This window comes from Monopterus albus, unplaced genomic scaffold (assembly GCF_001952655.1).
Source record: "Monopterus albus unplaced genomic scaffold, M_albus_1.0 scaffold250.1, whole genome shotgun sequence".
Classification (NCBI taxonomy): domain Eukaryota; kingdom Metazoa; phylum Chordata; class Actinopteri; order Synbranchiformes; family Synbranchidae; genus Monopterus; species Monopterus albus.
This window is the reverse complement of record NW_018128130.1, coordinates 2,259,834-2,266,081: the sequence shown is the minus strand read 5'-3', so window position 1 is coordinate 2,266,081 and position 6,248 is coordinate 2,259,834. Positions and strand designations below refer to the sequence as shown.

The following is a 6,248-nucleotide window of genomic DNA, read 5'->3' as shown; positions in this document are numbered from 1 at the left end:
GTCCCTAAATAATCTTAGGTTTTTCTGTGCTGGCCACAGCTGCGGTGTTCTTTTGTTCCAGTTTATTAAAAACAATGACTGATATATTTTAAAATCACAGGAAAGCCTTCAACACAATGGCCAGTTTGCCACCAGTGTGTGGGATTTCATTGAAAATAAAACCCAAGTGCTTGCTCAAGGTGCATTTGTTGGGTTTTTCCTCTATAATAATAATAATAGTAAGGTCTAGACCTTTCTTTGTAAAGTGTCCTGCAATGACTTTTGTTGTGATTTGGTGCTATACAAATAAAACTGAATTGGAAGTCTTTGGTTGCAAATCAAAAACTGCAGTTCAAAGTAGTCTGGTCGCGGTTGTGATTACAATGCATTGGGAGAGGTGAGGCATAACACTGGGTCAGTGACACTGGAGTAGTATGATTTTAGTCTTTGGCACTGACATATAAAGCTTGGCATTGAAAATGAAACTGTAACTGAAAAAGCAAACACTGGCATTGAAGCAATTGTACTGAAGAAAAAAACCCAATGACAATGACAAAAAAATATTAATTCTAGAAAAATGACAATCTTCTGATTTTCCGTTAACACAAGTCTTGTCCAATGCCAGAGCTGTTTCTGGTGGACTAAATCCAGACTGAAAATTCTCAAACAAATAATTCTTGTGTTCTTATGTTGTGTCTCAGGAAAATGCAGCAGGGCTCCAGACTGCGACAGATCAGTTGCATTTTGCGACCAAATCTTTTTAAGGAGTGACTGACTTTGTTCAAAGGTCACAGTTGGTGCTACTAAACATCCAAGGTAACAATATCTACCCCATACATAAATGGGCTAAACTATAAATGGCAAAACCATTTAGTAAAACATAAACACTTTTAGGAGTTAAATTACACTTTTCCCTCCCTTCTTCTGTTTGTCATCATCTCTCTTTTGGTCCTCCCTTGCTCACTTCTTTCCCCCATCCTCCATCAGCCAAATAGGATTATACATTCCATGTGCAGCACCAGCTTTGCATCAGGTTCAGCTATGGGTAATGATGTAAGACTGCAAACAGAAACTTTCAGAAATAATCACATATGTATCTGTGAACACTGCACATGCTCAATAGATTCTGTTTATGTTTTAGATGTCTTGCTTGTTTCAAGTAGTCTGTGCTCCCAGGCTGTGGAGCAGTTCAGGTGCAGCAGAGGATTAAAAATGTTTGAGATCTGAATTGATGCTGCATGTTGAGAGCAGAAGAGAAACAGCTGCATGAGCAGATGATGTTAAAAAGAAACAGTTTAACAGGTCAGCCAAGTCTAGATGTGTCAGGTCCGCTCGGCGCGACCTGCCTCTCTTCCGCCTTCCTCTCCCCTGTTCTCTCGACCAGCGGGATTCGCACCTCAGCTGCGTGGCATTCGTAATTAGCGATTCGTTTCTCGGTGCACACAGCTGGGGTGCATCCCGCTGATTGACTTCCTCCTTATTTATACCTCTGGCAGACGCTCTGCCGTCGCATTACCCAAAGTACCGCACTTATAGTTTGTAACAACCGTAAAGTGCATACCACGTAACAACACTACACTCGTGGTATGTATTGTTTGTCATTTGGTTTTCCACGCTGACAGTACCTGTGCTGTGGGTCGCCTTATGTACGTTGGTTATTTTTTGTGTGTTTTTAGAAGACCGCTGACAGTTCCTGTGCGGTTTTTTTTTTTTCGTCGTTCGCCACTTTATTTTTTTCACCTGTCCGTCCCCATTCTCCTACTTTCTTAATTCCTGCCATTAGCTTGTCTTCTTCCCTGGTTGTCCTGGTGTCCTCAACCATCTGTGCTTTACCCAGGCTGTAGACTGTATATGTGTATGGACCTTGTTGTGTTGTACTTTGTGTTTTTTTTTTTTTGTTTTTTTTTTTGTTCCATTAAACCTCCTTTTTTCCTACTAGCACCTGGGTCAGCCCAATTGAGTCCAACCTCAGTTCTCCCTCCTTCCCTGGTGAGGGGGACTCAAACATAACAAGATGGGTTGACTGTTTGGCTGGCTGTTTTTCTTTCCCCTTAAAGGTAGAGCTTTACCATTTATTTGTTTAAGCCTAAGTCTGATTTTATCTCACCCAAGCTTGTAACTGGTCCTTGAGTGGACTGACAAACACTCACATTAGCAAGATTTCTTCCAATATGACTATTTTTGTGACAGCTTGTAAAGCCTGAACTAAAGTGCAAGAAGGTGTAAAATATGGTGGTATTTTCTGTAATTATACCAATTGCATGATGCAGTTTTGTAGAGGGATATGCATTAGAGCAGTGTTCAGCGTATTCATCCTTAGTGAACCCTCAATAGGCAGAGCCAGCAGGCACACAGACTCACAGGAGATTGAAGCTCTGAATAACAGTTTCTATGGAGAGCTGCCACAGTGTGTTACAGCTGTCGTCCACCGCTGTGGATGGGAAGAGTGTCTGGCAGGTTTCGATTCACACCAGACTCTGCCTCCACATCTCCTCTTGCCTCGCCTTGACTTCTTGTCAAACAACACCTGACAGCAATGACAGGTGCAAGAGGAAGAGATATGGTCAGTTCTTTCAAAATTTCTTGATAAACATGTTTAATTTGTATGTTCTGCTGGAGATTTTATAAACGGAGGTGTTAATGGAGTGAAAGATAACGGGATAATACCTGGTGAAAAGCAAGTTCCATGATTGTAATGGACTGCAGTGGATGGCATGGAGACCTCCTTGGCTGGTGTTAATATCACTTATACCACAGTCTGTTTATTTATTTTACTTTGTATTAAACATTGCAAAAGCTGCAGTATTGCTTAAATTCTATTATAAACAGCTGGGGAAAAAAAAAATTTAAATGTCTTTATTGAAACAAATAGCAATAACTCATACAGAAGAGAGAACTCATCATAAAATAATTTTCCAAAAGTGTAACAAGGTTGATTGCTTAAATTATCACTGAACAGGCTGCACAGACATACAGTACAGCATAAGCATAATGCAAATCAATACAAAGTTTTTTCTGATTGATCACCTTTATCCTATAATGAAGCATTTCCATCCTGATGGGAGTGGTCTCTTCTAGGATGACACTGACTGATATGAGGATGACCATGATGCTGTGGCCTTCCCAGTTACCAGGTCTCATCCCAGTTGAACAGCTATGGGAGAGTTTGGAGCGACGTGTTTCACAGCGTCTCCACCACCATCATCAAAACAACATGAGGGAACATCTGTTGGACGAACGGTGTTCATCTCAGACTTGGAGAGTCAGTGCCAAGGTACACTAAAGCTGTTGTGGTGGCCCAGCATCTTACTGAAAAATTGTTTGTTTTTTTTCCTTTTGTCACTTGTCTGCATGTCCATAGATATCCAGTTACTAAAAGTAATCTACACTTTTCAGAAACTGTCCTCATGCTCAGAGAAATGAGAGAGGGACTTCACTGAAGAGAAATAAACATCCTGCAGTATGGGAAAGTTTCTTATTGGGTGGACACACATGCTTTGGAAATGTGTTAAAATACTGCAGTCAAGCTGAATACAGCAGTAGATTTAACCTCTTTTCTCCATAAAACACAATGTATCTTGGGTCATAGCCAGAAAGTCCACATTTTCATTTCCCTTGGGTGTTTTGGTTTTTATTTTTAATTATGGTTCATTGTTTTTCCATTTAATTTGATATTTAAGAATATTTCCTTGTTTTTAACTAAATCATATATTATGATGGGAGAAGATATTTTAGACTGTCATTATCATACTCTGTATTGTTCAATAATCAAAGCTGTTTTCTCATTTAAGTGTGAATAAAGAATAAATGTCAGCAAATAACTGCATAGTAAACAATTCTTTGCTGCAAGTAATAGTGTGATTTATATACATATAGTGCACAGTGACCTTTTGGAAAATGTTTGTGTGGAAATGGTGCTTCATTTAAATTGATTTTCACACAGCCCCATAAATGTTTGTATGAGAAATAGCCAAGTTTTTATTTGATTCTTAATGCAATAGTTTTGATATTAATCCTCACTGTCACTGCTACAACCTACAGCCCTGAGCTCTGCCACATTCAGAGTCAGTGGCTCTGTGTGCTTTTTTTTTTTTTTTTTTTTGTTACTAAAACCTTACTGATGGAAATGTTTGATTAATGGCTGGCTGCTGGTTTAAAATGTTGGCAAAACACACCAGAGAATTAATCTAACGGCGTGTCTGTACTCTAACTTTTCAGTAGAAAATACAAAGGCCAAGACAACCAGGTTGTAGTGGTGCTGAAGCTCATTGACAAGTGCTACAGTTGTTAGTAACTGATGCCAGTTCAGATTACATGTCAGACAGCAACATCTCATTTCACAAAGTTCTTGAATATGTTTTATAAATATAAACATTTTTAACACCAGTGTTATAAAGTGCTTCATAGCTGCTAAAAGTGAATAGAAGCATTTGAATAAATAAAAACAATGAACTTTGTTTTAAGAAGTAGTCAGGGCAAGAGTGCTTCACTAAAGTGTCTTGAGATGACATTCAGGGCTCTAGTTTCCTGACAACACAATTTCTGTGTCACCTCGTTTGCAGTCCTTTTGCAGTCTTCCTTGAGCCCATCTCTACTTTTTGATGCACATTGGTGTGTTTGGTATTTTCCTGTAATCAATGCGCTTATACTGAGGTGGGAGGAGTTGAGGCTGGGTGTATGCTAATTAGGCAGCACAGTGCAATTTTGGTGCTCCTTTTGACCTGAAATAGCGATAACACCTGTTCAGATCACCTCTTAATGCAATCACAGGCGCATTTGCAATTTTCTTGACAAGCACCTAGACTAGAAAGCACAAGACCGGGTACCCAAATGTAGTTTAATGAACTCACCAACTTAAAATTAATCCTTAAATCCACAGCTGATCTGCTCTAATTCACTTTGAATAATTTAGTGTTTCATGAAGATTATTTTTAAAGTAATATACCTTCAATCACCAGTTATGCAGGCTTGTATCATGGCAGTAGATATTGTGCTTTAGTCACACATAAACTACCAAACAATGCTGCAGTCCACAAAAATGTCAGCAACCAAGTGTCGAACAGTTAAGACGGAGCTCTTGGATGACTCTGGGGCCCTGTGGCAGTTCCTGACAGAACTGCCCTTTAAGAAAAAAGAGATGTTGCTGTGCTTCAGCATTCATAGAACCCAGGCCTGAGTTATCTGTTGCCAGTTTGTGAAATCATAATTCCAGGCTTTACTAGCAGCTGGTTAGAGACACAATTTTCAATTCCACAGATTTTGTCTTGATTGATATTTGAAAGACAAATTTTGATCTCTACTCAGTTTTAGCCTCACATTATTCTCTTTGTTCACACATCCTTGTAAATGCGAACACAAAAAACACTGAGATTATCTGTGTAGCTCATACTTTTGGCTTTTCTTTGATCTGGTCGATCACATTTGAATTAAGTGAAGGTGAAGACTTTTAACGGGGATTTAACCTGTACATCTCGCCTGGAGCGACCCCCGCCTTCTGTAGCACAACTTCGCACCATCGTTTTACTCTCAACTATGAATTATTCAGCTCAAATATAAATAGGGAAGAGACTTTCACAATGAGCAGGCTGTGGAGTTAAACTTGTTCTCAGTGTGATCCTCTCTAGGTGAGCTGCAGTTTTAGCTCAGCAAAAACAACGAGACCAGGACGTCATGCAGCTCTTTTCCAGAGCTGTCAGTGTGGCTTTGTTAAATGATTCATGCTTTCCACTGTCTATCCTTGTGCAGCAAAGACAAAGGGCTGCTTATAGGCTGAACCCCTCAGGTCTACAACCTGGCTCTACATCACACACAAGTTTTTTTTTAATTTTCAGGTAAAACTTTCACATACTGATAAGTCATGTACAAAAATGTCCTGTGGACAGATGAAACAAAGGTAGAATTATTTGAGAAGAACACAGCACTATGTATGGTGTAAAAAGAGAACCACGTACCAACATGAAAACATCATCCCAACAGTGAAGTACGGTGGAGGGAGCATCATGATGTGGTGCTGCTTTGCTGCCTCTGGACCTGGACCACTTGCCAATGTGGAGGGGGAAATAAATTCCCAAGTTTATCACGGTATCCTGCAGGAAAATGTCAGAGTGGCTGTCTGCAAACTGAAGCTTAAAACAAGCTGGGTGATGCAGCAGGACAATGACACTAAACATTGAAGTAAATCTACTACAGGATGGCTTCAGAGACAAAATCCACCTTTTGGATATGCCCAGTCAGTGCCCAGACATCAACCTAACAGAGATGCTGTGGAA

General features: G+C 39.8%; 1 long non-coding RNA gene across 3 annotated transcripts; it reads left to right on the top strand.

Moving 5' to 3' along the window:
- Nucleotides 1-1,248: 1,248 nt before the first annotated feature.
- LOC109972200 (uncharacterized) lies at nucleotides 1,249-3,929 on the top strand. 3 transcript variants are annotated; one of them, XR_002276655.1, is made up of 6 exons: nucleotides 1,249-1,563; nucleotides 1,656-1,819; nucleotides 1,919-2,036; nucleotides 2,314-2,542; nucleotides 3,058-3,253; nucleotides 3,376-3,929. It is a non-coding gene; the product is annotated as an uncharacterized LOC109972200 (long non-coding RNA). The 3 variants fall into 3 exon arrangements; XR_002276653.1 differs by having other exon boundaries at nucleotides 1,259-1,819; nucleotides 3,376-3,928; XR_002276654.1 differs by having other exon boundaries at nucleotides 1,264-1,819; nucleotides 2,388-2,542; nucleotides 3,376-3,927.
- The last annotated feature ends 2,319 nt before the right edge of the window (nucleotides 3,930-6,248 follow it).